Source organism: Odocoileus virginianus, chromosome 16 (assembly GCF_023699985.2).
Source record: "Odocoileus virginianus isolate 20LAN1187 ecotype Illinois chromosome 16, Ovbor_1.2, whole genome shotgun sequence".
NCBI lineage: Eukaryota > Metazoa > Chordata > Mammalia > Artiodactyla > Cervidae > Odocoileus > Odocoileus virginianus.
The window spans coordinates 10,414,466-10,431,755 of NC_069689.1; the positions used below are offsets into that span (position 1 = coordinate 10,414,466).

Sequence of the window (17,290 nt, forward strand, 5' to 3'; positions counted from 1 at the left end):
GTAACTGACAATCACACTACAGTGTGTTTCTGGTTAAAAAGGCAAACGCAAGGTTCCCACCCTCCCTCCCCAGCCTTCACTTTGGGACCTTCATGGAGAGACACTGTTGCTGTCTTAGCTACAGGGCTGGTGGCTGTAACAAAGATGCCAAGGTCACAGTGAGCAAAATAAGGACGCTTCCTTTTCTTCCTTTCAATATAAGCTATGCAGGGCCGATACTGTGACTTCCTGGCTCCTGGGGCACAGGCTCCTCCTACCCCTATTCTGCCCCCTTCAAGTACCGTTCACCTTGTAGCTCAGGAAGGCCATGCCTACAACCAACCATACGATGCAGCCAGAGAAAGTGGGGGCAGAGAGCAGAGTGCATGGCCCTTTTCTTAAGGAGCTGCATGTGCTGCTTGTGTCCCATTCGCTGCAAGTTGCTCACATGGCCTCACCTAGCTGCAAGGGAGGCGGGAAACATTGTCTCAGGGGGCGGCTCTGTTCCTAGCTCAAACTTAAAGGGCTCTGTTTTTAAGGAACAAGGGGGCAAATGGACATTGGGGAACAACTAACAGTCTTGGCCATGGTCCACCTCTTTGGGCCCCCTGGTTTCCACGCAGGGTCTCCCTTCTGGGCCCTGGACACATTTCAGCCCCTTCTCTTGAGATCAGTCCTGAAGTCCTGCCCAGGCATTGCATCAGGCCATGTCCAAGGTCAAAAGGGAATGTGCAGACCTCTCATCAAGACCAGATGTGAAGGCTCATGGACAGGGAAACTATTAATGAAAAAGACAGTGGTTTATAGCCCCCTCTTAGGTGATGATGGGGCAAGAACAGCAGAACTGCTGTAAATCTTGCCTTTGGAACAGATGAGCATAGACAACATAGCTGCTGCTGTCCAGGATGATGACTGAATCCAGATGGGCAGGCGTCACCACCACTCTAGTCACATAGCCTCTGCTTCTTGGAGGAGTGCATTGTCCACCGTCTCCCACTGTCCTTGCTGGGTCCTATGAGAACACTCTCCTTTCCTACCCCCGTCTCCAAATCCACCCTAGTAGTGGGCATCGCTGACTATGCCCTTCCTGGCAGCCACCAAACCTCCACAGCATATTTCTGGCTGTGTCTACATTTCAGGAGTGTCTAGGGATCTCTTTGGGGGGTGTCAAAAAGTAACAAGCTTTGGGAAGCTGGGCTATGGTTTATTTGGCAACACAATTCCCTCCAAAACTTAGTAGGTCTACTTGCATCTGGTTATTCCATATTGCATGTAACCCCACTTAAGATCTTGTCCAGATCTTGCTTTTTACTCTGATGAAACTGCTCTTTTGTTTTCAGGTCTCTGTTATCAGTTCATTTCATAGCAGCCACGTTGATGTTATCTGAACCACAGGCTTGAGTGGGGAGACAGAACCACATTCAGACCATGGCCCCCAGGACAGCTGCACTTGCCCATTTGAGAACACTTTATGGGAGGAGCTGGGAAGGGATTGAGTCATCTCTTTCTCCACCAGGACTGAACCTCCAAGTCCATCTTCATAATTTTCCTGCATTACTTCCTAAAGGCAGCACACCACAGCCAACACACCCGCACTGAGTCTCAAGCCAGTTTTATATTCTCAGGGGCCATCACGATGTATTCAATCTTCCAGACATCACAGGGAGAATTTTTATGACAGGCTTTCGGCAGCACTAGGGTTGATAGCTTTCCAGTTCACAAAATCTGAATCCTAGACTCTGGAGGCCAGACTTTGGAAGTCTGGGTTTGTTATAGCAATGCCCCAGTCCCACTATGTTCGTGTAGCTAAATCTGTTAGTAGTCAACATATTCGCTTGACTGCTAGAACAAATATCTAACCCTGAGCCCCCTGAAGTGGCTTAAACATGATGGGAGTTTATTTTTTCCTTATGTTACAGTCCAAATGGTTCAGGATGACATGGTGACACCAGAACCTCAGGAACCTAGACACGTGTAGCCTGCTGCTCTTCTGGCCTCAAAAGAAACTTTGAGTTCACAGTCTAAGATGGCTGCTGTAGCTCCATCCATCCCATCTGCATTCTAGCCAGGGCTAAGCAGAGAAGAGGAAGAAGGCGACACGCCCTGCCCCTTCCTCTCAAGTCCAGGGCCTGGAACGTGCACCTGTCAGCCTACTCATATCCCGTGGCAAAGAGGGATCTGAGGCTCAGGACACTGGGTCGCCCGTGTGCCTGAGTGTGCATGTGTGTGTGTGTGTATGTGTTTGCATGAGCTCTTGTATTGCCCAGGTCTCTCTGCCCCTTCATCCAGTGCTCTTTCTTTAAGCAGCGACACTGGAAAGAAGCAGGCCTGGGAGAGAAATGAGATCCTTTGTTCCCACTGCGAAATGCCTGTGCTTGGAGCTGGGAACCTGGGGGACAGAATGAATGGCTTGTGCATTGTGGTCATGTACTCTCAAGGCCAGGATGCCCGCTGGCTGGGCAGCCGTAAGCCAGCCGGCTTGCGGGTGAGCGGTGCCTACTGCAGTCCTGGCAGGGCCCCTGAGCCCCGCCTTCCTGCCCGTCTTGCTCTGATGGTGCTGGCTGTGTGCGCCTCAGGTTTTTCACCTGTTGTTGTTCAGTCGCTCAGTCCTGTCCAACCCTTTGCGACCCCATAGACTGCAGCACGCCAGGCCTCCCTACCCTTCACTGTCTCCTGGAGTTTGCTCAAACTCATGTCCATTGAGTCGGTGATGTTAGCCAATCATTTTCACCTGTGACCTGGGGTCAATGCTTTTGTCCTGTTACTCCCCACGTTGTTTTGGGACCTCAGACGGGAGACTGGAGGCAAACAGGCCGATCAGCTGGAACGCTGTGAGTGGCTGAACTGGGGAAACCCAAAGGGACTCTGCAGATGAGATGAAGCTCAGGCTCTTGAGGTGGGAAAACGGTCGTGGATCACCCAGAGTGGGGCATGCAACCCGGAGGATCCTTAGGGAAAGAGAGAGATGGTGGGATCAGAGAAAAGAGGATGTGATGATGCAAGCAGAGGCCATAGTGATGCAGTTGGAAGGCAGAGAGAAGGGCCAGGAGCCCAGGCCCTGGAGGGCAAGGAGACCTCCCCGCAGCTTGCAGGAAGAAGCGCCCTGGGTCGCGCCTTGGTTTTAGCCGGGTGAGACCATTTGGACTCCTCCTCCACCGTAACCACATGGGTTTGTGTGGTTTCAGCTGCGGAGTTGGTGACCTACTGTGACAGCAGCAGGAGTCAGATACGTGAGGGTCCGGGGTGTCGGGACCCTGTGGGATTGGAGCTGGCAGGGTGGGAACTAGTGGGTGGAAGGAGACTTAAACGAAAGTCCAGAAGGAGCAGGCAGGCTCTTTGCTGGATGGTGAGCAGCCTCCGGGACCGGCGTGCGGGGGGCTGGGAGGGGCTCCCGGGGAGGCCAGCCCGGAAGGCCCATGAGCCCGCCCCCCACCCCCCATCGAGGGGGCTGTACTTAATCTGGAGGAGGAGAGACCCCCACGAGGGTGGTGTGGCGGCCGTGGAGACGCCTCCGGGCCAGGAAATGACTGGCGTGTCGGAAGGCAACCGGAAACTCGGCCTCACGTATCCGGAGTGCTTGCGGTCGCGGTGTTGCGCAAAGTTCTGGAAGTCGGTGCGTCTCAAGAAGTACCCGGGCGTGCAGGCCCGCGGAACGAATCTTGGATCAGCCAGCCCAGAGCCCCAATAGCAAGGGAGACCAGAGGCCAAGACCCGGAGCTTTTTATTGAGAGTGCTTTCAGAGATACCCTACGCAATCCAGGGTCCAGCGACCTCTGGCTCTCGGGGGAGGCTGTCGGACTGCAAAGTCCTCTGCAAGCGGAGCCCAGGAGGGTCCCTGGGAATTGGAAGCGTGGCTCAGCCCAGACGCACAATGAAAAGAAATGTGTGACCGTGAAAGAGACACATTCAAAATCGCATGTTTTTCGTCTTCAGTGTTCACGGAAACAAGCCCATTAGCGGGGGTGGGCACAGTGGGGGTGGGGGAGGCCCGGTGGAACGCGGCAAAGGGCTCTGAAGAACAGGATTTCTGCGCGCGGCGAAGACGCCACCCTGGAAAGCCACGTGTAGATGCGTGCGTCCAACCGCCCCACGGATGGTTTCAGATCCTGCAGGGAAGAGAGAGAGAGAAAAAAAAAAAACATTCTGAACATTGCCAGAATGGTATTTGAGTAAACAGTGTGGACAGCTGCTCCTCGCTGTCGGAGCCAAAGAAATTCTGCTGTCGTCCAGGAGGAAAACGCGTTTGCCGAGGGATCCGTTAACTGGGGGCTGATCTGCCTGGCAGGATTGGCGCCGCTACCCGGGGCATCCTGGGGGTCTCTGGACTCCACCTCGAGCACCCTCTTTTCAGCTGACTGTGGGTTCCCTGACTTGCGGGTGCCTTATCCCCCCTTCCTAGAGAAAGTGTTCACTGTGCGTGGGAAGGGCAGGCGGCCCCCTCTGGGGGCTGCAGCCTGGCCTGAACCCCAGGTGGAGATGTGGAAGGTGCGGGGAGAGCCCGGTGCGCCCCGAAGTGGCAGGTGGGGGCAGCGGGGAGGCCATGCCAAGGCCTGCCCGGCCCAAAGGTCAGAGCTACACAAAGGATGCTGGAGTTCGCCCTCTCCCCCTGGAGTGACCCGAGTGTGAGAGCCGAGCCGCTCCTCCGGCAAAGCGCCTGGGGATTAATTAGTTTAATTGGTCCCTGCTTTAGGCCAAATAGTCAGTGTCAAAAGAGAAAAGTAAAAGATACTTTCCCATTTGGGAAGACAAAAACGGCCCCTGGCAATGGCGGAGGGTGGTAATAACAACAAAAAGCCTTTGCGGGAGTTGACTTGAATGGCCTGGGAAGGCGGCTGGACCCCAGCTCGGACCCCCCTCGCATACCAAGCAGAGATGGGAGCCCTCTGGGAAAGGCCGGCCCAGGAACTTGCTCTAGCCAAAGCGCCACCCCAGCCTCGGGCAGAAACATCTCGGGGGCCCATTGAGCCTCGTTATCAGGGTTTCTGCCCTGGACCACACACGCCCCCAACGCAACGGTCCCCAGCCTCATTTGCAAGAGGAATGGGGATCCCCAGAGACTGGCTGGTCCTGGCTGCGCCAGGCTTGGGCCTGTGAACTCCGATTTTCATGCAGTAATTGTTGTGGGGCTGGGGAGCCTGGTGGGGAGAGAGGCTTGAAGCAGGTCCACGGCTGTCATTAAAATGCATGAGGGCCTGTCTTATGTCTTAGGGGGTGGAGGTGTGGTGGGGGGTAGGACCAGAGCCCACAGCCCAAGGTTCAGCCAGCTGTGTGACCTTGGACAAGTCACTTGGCCCCTTTGGGCTTCTGTCCCATCCCTCAGATGTAGATCACGCGTGTACACTGATGCAGCGCCCGTGTGCGTTGTTAGGATGGTGAGCTCAGACGCCAAGGGCGTCTCTTGCGCCAGGAAGGTTTGCAGTCCCAGGGGAGCTGGGACGAGTGGGGGAATCATGGCCAAGGCTGGAGGAGTGGTCCCAGGTGCATTTTCCCAATTAAAGAAGGTTGAAAGAGTCGGACACGACAGCACGCACGCACGCAAGACAATACGAGAGTCGGAAAGATCGTTTGGGGAACCAAACTTAACGACTTTAAAAATCACACTGGAGGTTTTCTATTTATATTCTCTTACCCAAGCCGAGGTAGAAAATATTTATCTGTGCTGTTTTACAAGAGATGGCCTCTGGCCAGATGAGACCGACTTTGGTCCACAGAACTCAGAAGACAAAGGGAGGAAGGGAACTCCATCGGGAGTGTTCACTGTGTCATGCTACTCCGGAGAGACCAGGATGGCTCCTGTGGTTTTGTTTTGTCTTGTTTTACAGCTTAAACAAAAAAAAAAATTGTAAAATCTACTCTGTTATTTTTGTCCAGTTGCTAAGTTGTGTCCAACACTTTGTGACCCCATGGACTGTAGCTTGCAGGGTTCCCTGCCCTTCACTATCTCCCGGAGTTTGCTCAAATTCATGTCCATTGAGTTGGTGATGCCATCCAACCATCTCATCTTCTGTTGCCCTCTTCCCCTTTTGCCTTCAGTCTTTCCCAGCATCAGCGTCTTTTCCAAGGAGTTGGCTCTTTGCCTCAGGTGGCCAAAGTCTTGGAGTTTCAGCTTCAGCACCAGTCCTTCCAATGTATATTCAGAGTTAGTTTTCTTTAGGATTGACTGGTTTGATCTCGCAGTCCAACAGACTTTCAAGAGTCTTCTTCAGCACCACTGTTTGAAAGCATCAATTCTTTGGCACTTAGCCTTCTTTATGGTCCAACTCTCATATCCGTACTTGACTACTGGAAAAACGGTAGCTTTGACTACACGAACTTTTGTCGGCAAAGTGATGTCTCTGCCTCTTAATATGCTGTCTAGGTTTATCATAACTTCCCTTCCAAGGAGAGTAAAAAAGCTGGCTTAAAACTCAACATTCAAAAAACTAAGATCATGGCATCCGGTCCCATCACTTCATGGCAAATAGAAGGGGAAAAAGTGGAAACAGTGACAGATTTTATTTTCTTGGGCTCTAAAATCACTGCGGATGGTGATTGCAGCCATGAAATTAAAACATGCTTGCTCCTTGGAAAATCTACATAGCATATTATTTACCATTTTAATAATCTTCAAGTGTATAGTCAAGTGGTGTTAAGTACATTCACATCATTGTACAACCATCACCACCATCCATTTCTAGAACACTTTGATCTTTCCCAGCTGAAACTCTGTCCCCATTAAACAACCCCCCACCCCCCAACCCGCTTCCCCCTGGCTCCCACCCTAAATTCCTGTCTCTCTCTGTGAATTTGACTGCTCCGAGTACCTCATACATGAGGAATCAAACGCTCTTTGTCCTTTTTGTCTAACTTATTTCACTTAATGTTCTTGGTGTTTGGCCAGGTGATAGTATAAGTCAGATTTTCCTTCCTTTTTTTTTTTTTTAATTATTTCTTCAATTATTTGGCTGCCTTGGGTCTTAGTTGCAGCTTGTGAGCTCAGCAGTTCTGGTGCTCGGGTTTAGTTGCTCTGTGGCATGTGGGATACAACTTCCCCAACCAGGGATTGAACCTGAGCAAACCTGCATCCCCTGTTTTGCAAGGTGGATCCTCAACCACTGGACCAATAGGGAAGTCCTTTCTTCCCTTCTTAATGCTGGAAAATGTTCCAAAAGGGCTTCCCACGTGGCGCTAGTAAAGAACCTCCTGCCAATGCAGGAAACGTAAGAGATTTGGGTCTGATTCTGGGGTCAAGAAGATTCCCCTGGAGGAGGGCATGGCAACCCACTCCAGTATTTTTGTCTGGTGATATTCCAAGAGGCCTTTGGTTTTATTCTGTGGTGTGATGGTGGTGGGGGATACAAAGAGAGAAAGAGGGGTTGGCCCAGATCCAGTAGCCAGAAGGGAGGTGGGCGTGGGCTCTTCTGGGGGCGGGATGAAGTTGCTGCTGAGGTTGACTCTCTGTGGGAGGATTGGGGGAGATTTCATCATTTCAGTAGCTTAAACGGAATACCTTAGGGCTAGATCACAGGTGAGGCACTGGGACTGCATGCAAAATTTCAGGAAGCATCCTCAGTGTCAGTGACCCAGATAAATCACATTTTACTGCAGTATTTAACAAAATCGAAGTAATCAAAAAAATCTGTGATGAACAAAATACCAAAATTTAAAGTGAAGACAGGATTAGTCTGGTTCTGTCTCACTCAGGCTCTCATAAAGATTGGCCTAGCACAGATCTTGTCTTTATTTTAAATTCTGGTATTTTGTTCATTGTGGATTTTTTTTCCATTATTTTTTGTCTAAGTTATGGTTAGATATACATAACGCAAAACTCATCATTTGCAGCCATATTTAGGTGTACAATTCAATGGTCTTAAATATATTCAACTGCGTGCATTCTCAGTTGCTAGGTCCTGTCCAACTCTTTGTGACCCCATGGACTGTAGCCCACTAGGCTCCTCTGTCCGTGGAATTTTCCAGGCAAGAATACTGGAGTGGGTAGTCACTTCCTGCTCTAGGGAATCTTCCTGACTCGGGGATCGAACCTGCACTTCCTGTCTCCTGCATTGGCAGGCGGATTCTTTATCCTTGAGCCACTTGGGAAGTCCGTTAAATACACTCACGTTGTGTAACCATCACCACCATCTGTCCCCAGAAATCTCTTATCTTCCCCAGCTGAAGATCTGTCTCCATTAAACACAAACTCCCCTTTCTCCCTTGCCCAGCTTATTGGAAGCTACCCTTCTACTGTCTGTCTCTACGGACTTGACTACTCTAGGGAACTCCTGGAAATAAAATCAGAACTATTTGTTCTTTTGTTATTGACATTTCACTCAGCGTTTTGTCCTCAGGGTTCATCTGTGTTGTAAGAGTACCAGAATTGTCTTCCTTTTTAAGACTGAATAACATGTCGTTGTATGGATAGACCACATCTTGTTTATCCATTCGTAGGTTGATGAACTTCTGGGTTTATTTCCACCCTTCGGCTATTGTGAATAGTGCTGCTATGAACATTGTTGTGCAAAGATTTTCTTGAATCCCTGGCTTCAATTCTTTCAGAAGCAGAATTCCTGAATTATATGGTAATTCTACGTTTAGCTCTTTGAGGACGTGCAGACCTGTTTTCCCTGGTAGATGCACTTGCGCTGTTTCTCATTCCCACCAGCAATGCATAAGGATTTCAGTTTCTCTACACCCTTTCCAACACTTGTTCTTTTCATTAAAATTAAAAAAAAAAATTTAGCCAGCCCAGTGGGTGTGAGGTGGTGTCTCACGGTGGTTTTGATTTGCGTCTCCCCAGTGGCTAATGATGCTGAACATCTCTTCATGTGCTTCCTGGCAATTTCTGTAACTTCTCTGGAGAAATGTCTATTCAAGTCCTTTGTCCATTTTTGAATTGGGCTGTTTACTTTGTTGTGATTGAGCTGTATCTGCATTACTTTTGACTTAAAAATGATTGCCTTAAATGTGACTAATCTTCGTTGCTGAGCTTTTTGGCGTTGCCTTGAATTCTGCATGAAGGGAGTATCCCATTGGCCTCACGCTAGGTCCAGACCTGGTTCTCGGGGGAGGAAAATTCCTGAGGGCGGGTGACAGCCAGGGTGGGAGAAGAACAGCCGAGGGGGAGTGGGCTGTGGGCCAGGGCGCCTGGTGGGAAGGGCAAAGTGGAGGGCTGCGGAGGGCCTGACCCTTGGAGTTCTCAAGGCTGCCGTGTAGCAGCCCCCGTCCTCCAGCAGGAGCCCGCCACGCGTGGTTTGTCACCGAAAGGAAGGAGGAATTCTCAAGGCTGCCGTGTAGCAGCCCCCGTCCTCCAGCAGGAGCCCGCCACGAGTGGTTTGTCACCGAAAGGAAGGAGGAATTCTCAAGGCTGCCGTGTAGCGGCCCCCGTCCTCCAGCAGGAGCCCGCCACGAGTGGTTTATCACCGAAAGGAAGGAGGAGTTCTCAAGGCTGCCGGGTAGCAGCCCCCGTCCTCCAGCAGGAGCCCGCCACGAGTGGTTTATCACTGAAAGGAGGAAGGAAGGGTTGAGTTCGATGTTGGGCCGATGCCCGGGAGAGGTAACGGAATAGCTGCAAATGTGGTGTTGAGGTGGGGAAGGACAGGTGACCGGGAGAGGTCGGTGCTCTGCCATGCCAGCCTCTTGGGGATATGTGGATCCTACGGGGACGAAGACCCCAGAGACGGTGCAGACCCACCCTCCTCCCTTACCCTTTGACCTGCGAGGCAGTTGGGGCTGCACAGGAGGCCCAGTCGCCAAGCTCAAACAGACTGCTTCCCTCTCCTAAAGGATGGGTGCCCTTCCTGCATCCTGGGTAGCATGCGGTGTATCCATCACTAGTTGTGTATGTGTGCGCAGTCGAGTCTGACTCTGTGGTACCCTGCAGAGAGAAGCCTGCCAGGCTCCTCTGTCCATGGGATTCTCCATGCGAGAATACGGGAGTGGGTGGCCATTATCTCCTCCAGGGGATCTTCCTGACCCAGGGATGGAACCCGCCTCTCCTGTGTCTCCTGCATTGGCAGGCAGGTTCTTTACCACTGAGCCGCCTGGGATGCCCTATCCATCACCACGGCCAAGCCCAAAGGCAGTGGTGGTGATGTGTCGAGTCTCCAAGGAACTGAGAGAACCTCAGATTCTCACCAGAATTCAACCCACATCACAGCATCGTTAGCACCAAACTGGGACCTGCTTGTTCGGACTCCTGGGCAGCATCCTAAGAAGAGTGGTTATTAGGGTCATTAATAATAATCAGTTGGCCTTTATTCTCAAAGACAGAAGTGTTCCTTCTGGGAAGCCTAGCTGAAATGCCACATCCCAATTTGATGAAAACTATAAATATACAAGTCTGAGTTCGATGAATATGAAGTAGCATAAATAAAAAGAAAAGCACTCTGAGCTCCATCATAATTAATTTTCTGAATTCAGAGCTAAACAGAAAATACTAAATGCAGCCAGGTAAGAATGAGACCTGTAGAGGATTAATATGCAGATGACAGTAGTGTTCTTTCTGGAAACAGTGCAAGCTGGAAGTCAGTGGGGCTAATATCTTTAAAATAGAGAAAGAAATTGTTCATCTAGAATTTTATTTTCTGCAAAAATATCTTTCCAAAATGAAAGGCAAAATAAAGAGTTTTTAAGACCCCAGCAGACTGACACTACAGGAAATATTAAAGGAAGTTAATATTAAAGGAAGCAGAAAGAAGATAATATTAGATAGAAATCTGGATCTACAGAAAAAGAGGCAAGAGTATTAGAAGTGGCAAATATCTAGAGAAATGTAAAAAAAAATTAAAAACAAACAAAAGCTCATTTTAAGACTGATTATTCACAGTGATATTTGTGGCATTCTGGCAGTTCATAAGTGCTATTTAAAAACTTGAATTAATATATTTAAATTATAGATGTCATGTATACTCATTTCATTCAGATTCAAATAGAAACTCAATAATAATAAAATCTTCGATCTATTCCCCGAAAGAAGTAATGTTTGATAATCAACCTCCTATACATTTTGTATATTAAACATCAAAATATACAAACACGTATGGAATATTAATTTTTACATGAAATATTTAACATTATTCTGCGAACTGCACTTAAAAACACTTACTAAAAGAAAAATTTTCTTCAACTTTTAATTTCCTTAAAAAACAACTGACCATTTAAAACAAAATATCAACAATATACTTTGGGGCTTATTATATATTGAAAGGTAAAAATCTCTGACCACAATAGTACATAGGATAGGGGAATTAAATGAAAGAATATTGTTGCAGGATACTTACATTACATGTGAAGTACAACATTTGACAGTAGACTGTGATATGTACATTTAAATTCTGGAGCTACTTCTGAAAATTAGAACAGAGAGATATAATCGATTAGAGAGAACCAATCTGTGGAGAAAAATGGAAATAAAAACACATAATTAATTGCAAAGAAGAAAGGCAAAAGAGAACAAAAGACAGATGGGCCAAATAAAAAGCAAGTGGATAGGGCTTCTGGTGGCTCAGTTGTTAAAGAGTCCTCCTGCCAGTGCAGAGAATACGAGTCTGACCCTTGGTCTGGGAAGATCCCTTATGGCTTGGGGCAGCCAAGCCTGCGCACCAGCTTCTGAAGCCCGTGTGCCCTGGAGGTCATCCTCTGCACCAGGAGAAGCTGCCACAACGAGCAGCTTGCCTACTGCATCTGGAGAGTACTCCCACTTGCCACAACTGGAGAAAATCTGCCTAGCAATGAAGACCAGCAACAAAAAAGGTGGAAAGATGGTAGACCTACACCCAGTGATTCTGATAATTATATTAAATGTTGCATTTATGAATACTTCAGTAAAGGGCAGAGACTGTGACACTGGATAAACAGCAAGGCTCAACTATATATTGCTTGAAAGTGGACGTCTTAGTTGCTCAGTCATGTCTGTCTCTTTGCAACCCCATGGACTGTAGCCTGCCAGGCTCCTCTGTCCATGGAATTGTCCAGGCAAGAATACTGGAGTCAGTAGCCATTTCCTTCTCCAGGGAATCTTCTCAACCCAGGGATTGAACTCAGGTCTCCTGCATTGCAGGTGGATTCTTCACCATCTGAGTCACTAGAGAAGACCCCATATGCTGCCTATAGAAACCTATTTTAAATATACAAAAATAAATATGTCCACATACTATAAAAAATTGGTAAGTGAAAATTTAGAATGTTGTATTATAAAGGAATTATATAAACGAAAAGCAAAAGAATGAGGGAATATTGAAAAGGCATAGGAGCCAAACTGAAAGAGCTCCCAATGGCCAAAGCTGTAACAATATTAGAAACAGAATAAACCATGATAGTATTGGATTATAGAGGAAAACAATAGAATGGGAAAGACTAGCAATCTCTTCAAGAAAATTAGAGATACCAAGGCAATATTTCATATAAAGATGGGCACAATAAAGGACCGAAATGGTATGGACCTAACAGAAGCAGAAGATATAAAGAATACACAGAAGAATTATACAAAAAAGATCTTAATGACCCGGATAACCTCGATGGTGTGGTCACTCACCTAGAACTGGGCATCCTGGAATGTGAAGTCAAGTGGGCCTTAGGAAGCATCACTACAAGCAAAGCTAGTGGAAGTAATGGAATTCCAACTAAGCTATTTCAAATCTTAAAAGATGATTCTATGAAAGTGCTGCACTCAGTATGCCAGAAAATTTGGAAGACTCAGCAGTGACCACAGGACTGGAACGGTCAGTTTTCATTCCAATCCCAAAGAAGGGCAATGCCAAAGAATGCTCAAACAACCACACAATTGCACTCATTTCACATGCTAGCAAGGTAATACTCAAAATCCTTCAAGCTAAGCTTCAACAGTATGTGAACTGAGAACTTCTAGATGTACAAACTGGATTTAGAAAAAGCAGAGGAACCAGAGATCAAATTGCCAACATCCATTGATTCATGGAAAAAGCAAGAGACTGCATGGATCACAACAAACTGTGGAAAATTCTTAAAGAGATGGGAATATCAGACCACCCAACCTGTTTCCTGAGAAACCTGTATGCAGGTCAAGAAGCAACAGTTAGAACCGGACATGAAACAATGGATTGGTTCCAAATCGGGAAAGGAGTACGTCAAGGCTGTATATTGTCACCCTGCTTATTTAACTTACATGTAGAGTACATCATGCGAAATGCCAGGCTGGATGAAGCATAAGCTGGAATCAAGATTGCCAGGAGAAATATCAATAATCTCAGATATGCAGATGACACCACCCTTATGGCAGAAAGTGAACAGAAACTAAAGAGCCTCTTGATGAAAGTGAAAGAGGAGAGTGAAAAAGCTGGCTTTAAACTCAGGATTCAGAAACAAAGATCATGGCATCTGGTCCCATCACTTAATAGCAAATAGGGGAAATAGCAAAGATGGGGAAACAATGGAAAGAGTGACAAACTTTATTTTCTTGGGCTCCAAAATCACTGCAGATGGTGACTGCAGCCATGAAATTAAAAGACGCTTACTCCTTGTAAGAAAAGTTATGACCAACCTAGACAGCATTTTAAAAAGCAGACATATTACTTTACTGATAAAGCTCCATAGTCAAAGCTGTGATTTTTCCAGTAGTCATTTATGGATGTGAGATTTGGAGCATAAAGAAGGCTGAGTGCGAAAGAATTGATGCTTTTGAATTGTGGTGCTGGAGAAGACTCTTGAGAGTCCCTTGAACTGTGAGGAGATCAAACCAGTCAGCCATAAAGGAAATCAACCCTGAGTATTCACTGGAAGGATTGATACTGAAGCTGAAGCTTTAGTACTTTGGCCACCTAATGAAAAGAGCCAACTCATTGGAAAAGACCCTGATGCTGGGAAAGATTGAGGGCAGGAGAAGGGGATGACAGAGGATGAGATGGTTGGATGGCATCACCAACTCAACAGACATGAGTTTGAGCAAACTCTGGGAGATGGGGATGAACAGGGAAGCCTGGTGTGCTGCAGTCCATGGGTTCTCAAAGAGCTGGGTATGATTGAGTGACTGAACAACAAGAAGTATTGGATTATAACCCAAATAATAAACTGAATATATTTTAGTCTGAACAAATATAAGTTAATAATGCAATAGATAAATAAATGAAATGATATGAAAAGGAATATCATTGAAGTGAAATGAAAAGGAATGATACCTATTTATAGAAGAAGTCCAATTAATTCCTGTAAAAAGGAATAAGGGGAAATAGAAAATCACCATTAGAATTTCATAGATATCATGGAGGCAAAATACGCCAGTGGATGCTAAAATTAGTGGGAAAAAGTTTAAGAAGAAACAGAACCTTTGCATTGCCTCAAAGTATCTCCCTGCCCCATTACAAAAAGGAAAACAGTGGCCACACAGTGGAGGGACCTGACGGACAGCATCTTTACAAAATGATGAACGTTCCCATCACAAGAAATAAGACACGGTAACATCGAGGACTCCCTGATATGGCACAGGGTACTCCTGCGGTATTTGTCTTAATGATGCAGAACCCCAAATCACTATGAGAAGGCAGGACACAACACAAATCAAGGGACATTCCAGAAAACACCTGACCACTGCTCTTCAAGAGTGCCAAGTCTTGAATGATGGACATGCTGGACAACGGCGCAGACTGTGGGGGCAGTGTGGGGTCCCGAACTGGACTCTGGGAGTGAAGGCCGTCTGTGGGAAAAGTGGTAAAATCCAAATAAAATTTGTAGTTTGATAGTATTTTACCAATGTTAACGTCTTGGTTTTCTTGATTGGTCCATGACTTAGGCGTTATCATTAGAAAAGGTGAGTAAAGGGTATACATGTCTTCTGATATTCTAAGTGTCTAAAAAAGAATATATATACATATATATATGAATATGTGAATATATGTGTATATATATGAATATATATACATATATATTCTTTTTATGTATATATAGATGTATATATATGTATAAATGTATATGTCCATGTAAAGAATGTACATATATGCATATATATGAATATATAGATACATAAACTAAATCACTTTGCTCTACACCTGACACTAACACATTGTAAGTCAGCTGTATGTCAGTTGGGGAGAGTAGCGTGGAAACACATACACCATCATCCATGAAGTAGACAGCCAGTGGGAATTCACTGTGTAATTCACAGAGCTCAAACTGGGGCTCTGTAACAACTCAGAGGGGTGGGAGGTGGGAGGGGTGTTCGAGAGGGTTGGGGACATGCGCATAGCTATGGCTGATTCAGGTTGCTGTATGGCAGAAACCCACACAATATTGTAAAGCAATTATCCTTAAGTTTAAAAAACAAAAAAATCACACCAAAAGTACATGCCATCTAAGTAAAGGCTTTAGAGATGTTACAGGTCTAGCCATTCACTTGACTGTAACCTTTTGAGAAGCCTTGAGCCTGAACCACTCAGTTCATGGATTCCTGATGCTCAGAAATTGTTAATAAATTTTGTTGTCTTAAGGCACTAATTTTTAGGTTACTTTTAAAATATAACAATAGATACCTACTACATATGCATAGTGAGTTTTAGGAAATCATTAATATAAACAGAATAAATATGTGGTAAAGACTGCCAAAAAGAATTCTAGGTCAATAAAAAGTTGTTTGTTTTGAAAAGAAAAAAAAAAAAGCCTTAACAAACAATACAGTTTACAATAGCATAAAATGCATGAACGCCTCGGGATAAATGTCACACAATATGTACCAGACCTGTACTCTAAAAACTATAAAACACTGAAATTAAAGAGAAAAATAAGAGAGAAACTAAAGATGGTATGAAGAAATAAAGAGATATATCCTGTTCATGGATGCAGACATTTGATATGGTTAGACATCAATTTTGCCCTCAATAATCTATGGATTCAGTGCAAATCTCAATTATAATCACACTGGTCTTTTTGTGGCAGTTGATAAGGCAGTTCCAAAATTTACACGAAAATTCAAGGACCACGAGTAGCCAAGGCAATTTTGAAAAAGAACAAACTCGGAGGATTGATATCACTGAATTTTAGGACCTACTGTGAAGCAGTAGTATGCTACTGGTGCAAGAGCAAATATCTAGATCAATGGAACAGAACAGAGAACCTAGAAAAAGATCCAGGTATGTATGGCCAGTTGATTTTTTTAAAAATGGGCACGGTGAATCTTAGGGAGAAGGAAAGTCTTTAAAATGAATATTGGTAAACATACATAAAAATACAAACCTCCACCCCTACCTCGCATCACGCACAAAAGTAATTTTGAAATGGATCACAGACCTGAACATAAAAACCAAAAATGTAAAACTTCTAGGAAACGGAGAGAAATTATTTGTGCCCTTGAGGTAGGCAAAGGGTTTTTACAGTTAAATTGTATCTCTTTATTTTTGGCTGCCCTGGCTCTTGGCGGCCGCGACGGCTTCCCGCGGTGGCGGCTCCCCCGCTTGGGCAGCACAGGTTCCGGGGTGTGGGCTCCGTGACTGCGGCTCACAGGCTCAGTCGGCCCATAGCTCACGGAACCTTCCGGGTCCAGGGACCGAACCTGTGTCCTCTTCATCGGCAGCCGGACTCCAATCCACTGTACCACCCGGGAAGTACTCTGCCAAGGGGTTCTTAATAAGACCCGCGCCGTCACAGAACGCGACACGATAAAAATGGGTGTTATCAAAATGAACATCCGCCTTTCAAATGACCCACTAAGGCAAGGGGCAGACAAGCCCGTCTGGGAGAACAGATTTGCAGTTCACAATCTGATAAGGGACTTTAGCAGAATTTAATCAGAGCACAAACAACATAATTAAAATATTGGATGAAAAACTTTGAACAGATACTTCACACAAGAAGCTACGCAGACAAGGGAGCCCTTGGCTGTTCCCTCTGCCTGAAATGTCTCCTCCTCCATCCACTAACTCCCTCTTCTCTTCAAGTCTTTGCTCCAACTTTGCCTTCTCAAAGAGGCCTGCCCTGACATTTTATTAAATATTACACTCTGCCCAGGCTCCTCCCCACCACACACATATTCCAAATCCCCCCTTTTTTGTCCTGTCTTTTTTTTCCCGTGGCATGTCCATCACTTTCTAACACATTGTAAAATTTACTTACTTATGCTTATTCATTATCTCCGTCCCCTGTGAGAATAAGCAAGAATTCTGTGTATTTTTCCACTGATGCATCCCGAGCGTCTACATGAGTGCCTGACATGTAGTAGGTGTTCAAAAAAAAAAAAAAAATCTCTCTTTTATACATGAGTGAATGAATAAAAGGCTGCTTTTATGCTTCTGTTTTGTTTTTGGTCTCCAGCAGGGTTGCTTTGATATGTCAGGCATGAATTCATTTTTATTTATCCTGCTACAGACTCGCC

General features: G+C 46.2%; 1 long non-coding RNA gene across 1 annotated transcript in view; it reads right to left on the minus strand.

Moving 5' to 3' along the window:
• Nucleotides 1–3,683: 3,683 nt before the first annotated feature.
• LOC110150511 (uncharacterized) overlaps nucleotides 3,684–17,290 on the minus strand; it is a 37,006-nt gene continuing 23,399 nt past the window's right edge. The window contains exons 2-3 of the long non-coding RNA XR_002317759.2: nucleotides 11,238–11,303; nucleotides 3,684–4,085 (exon numbers count right to left, since the gene is read on the minus strand). This is a non-coding gene — a long non-coding RNA (uncharacterized lncRNA). The remainder of the gene's footprint in view (nucleotides 4,086–11,237; nucleotides 11,304–17,290) is intronic.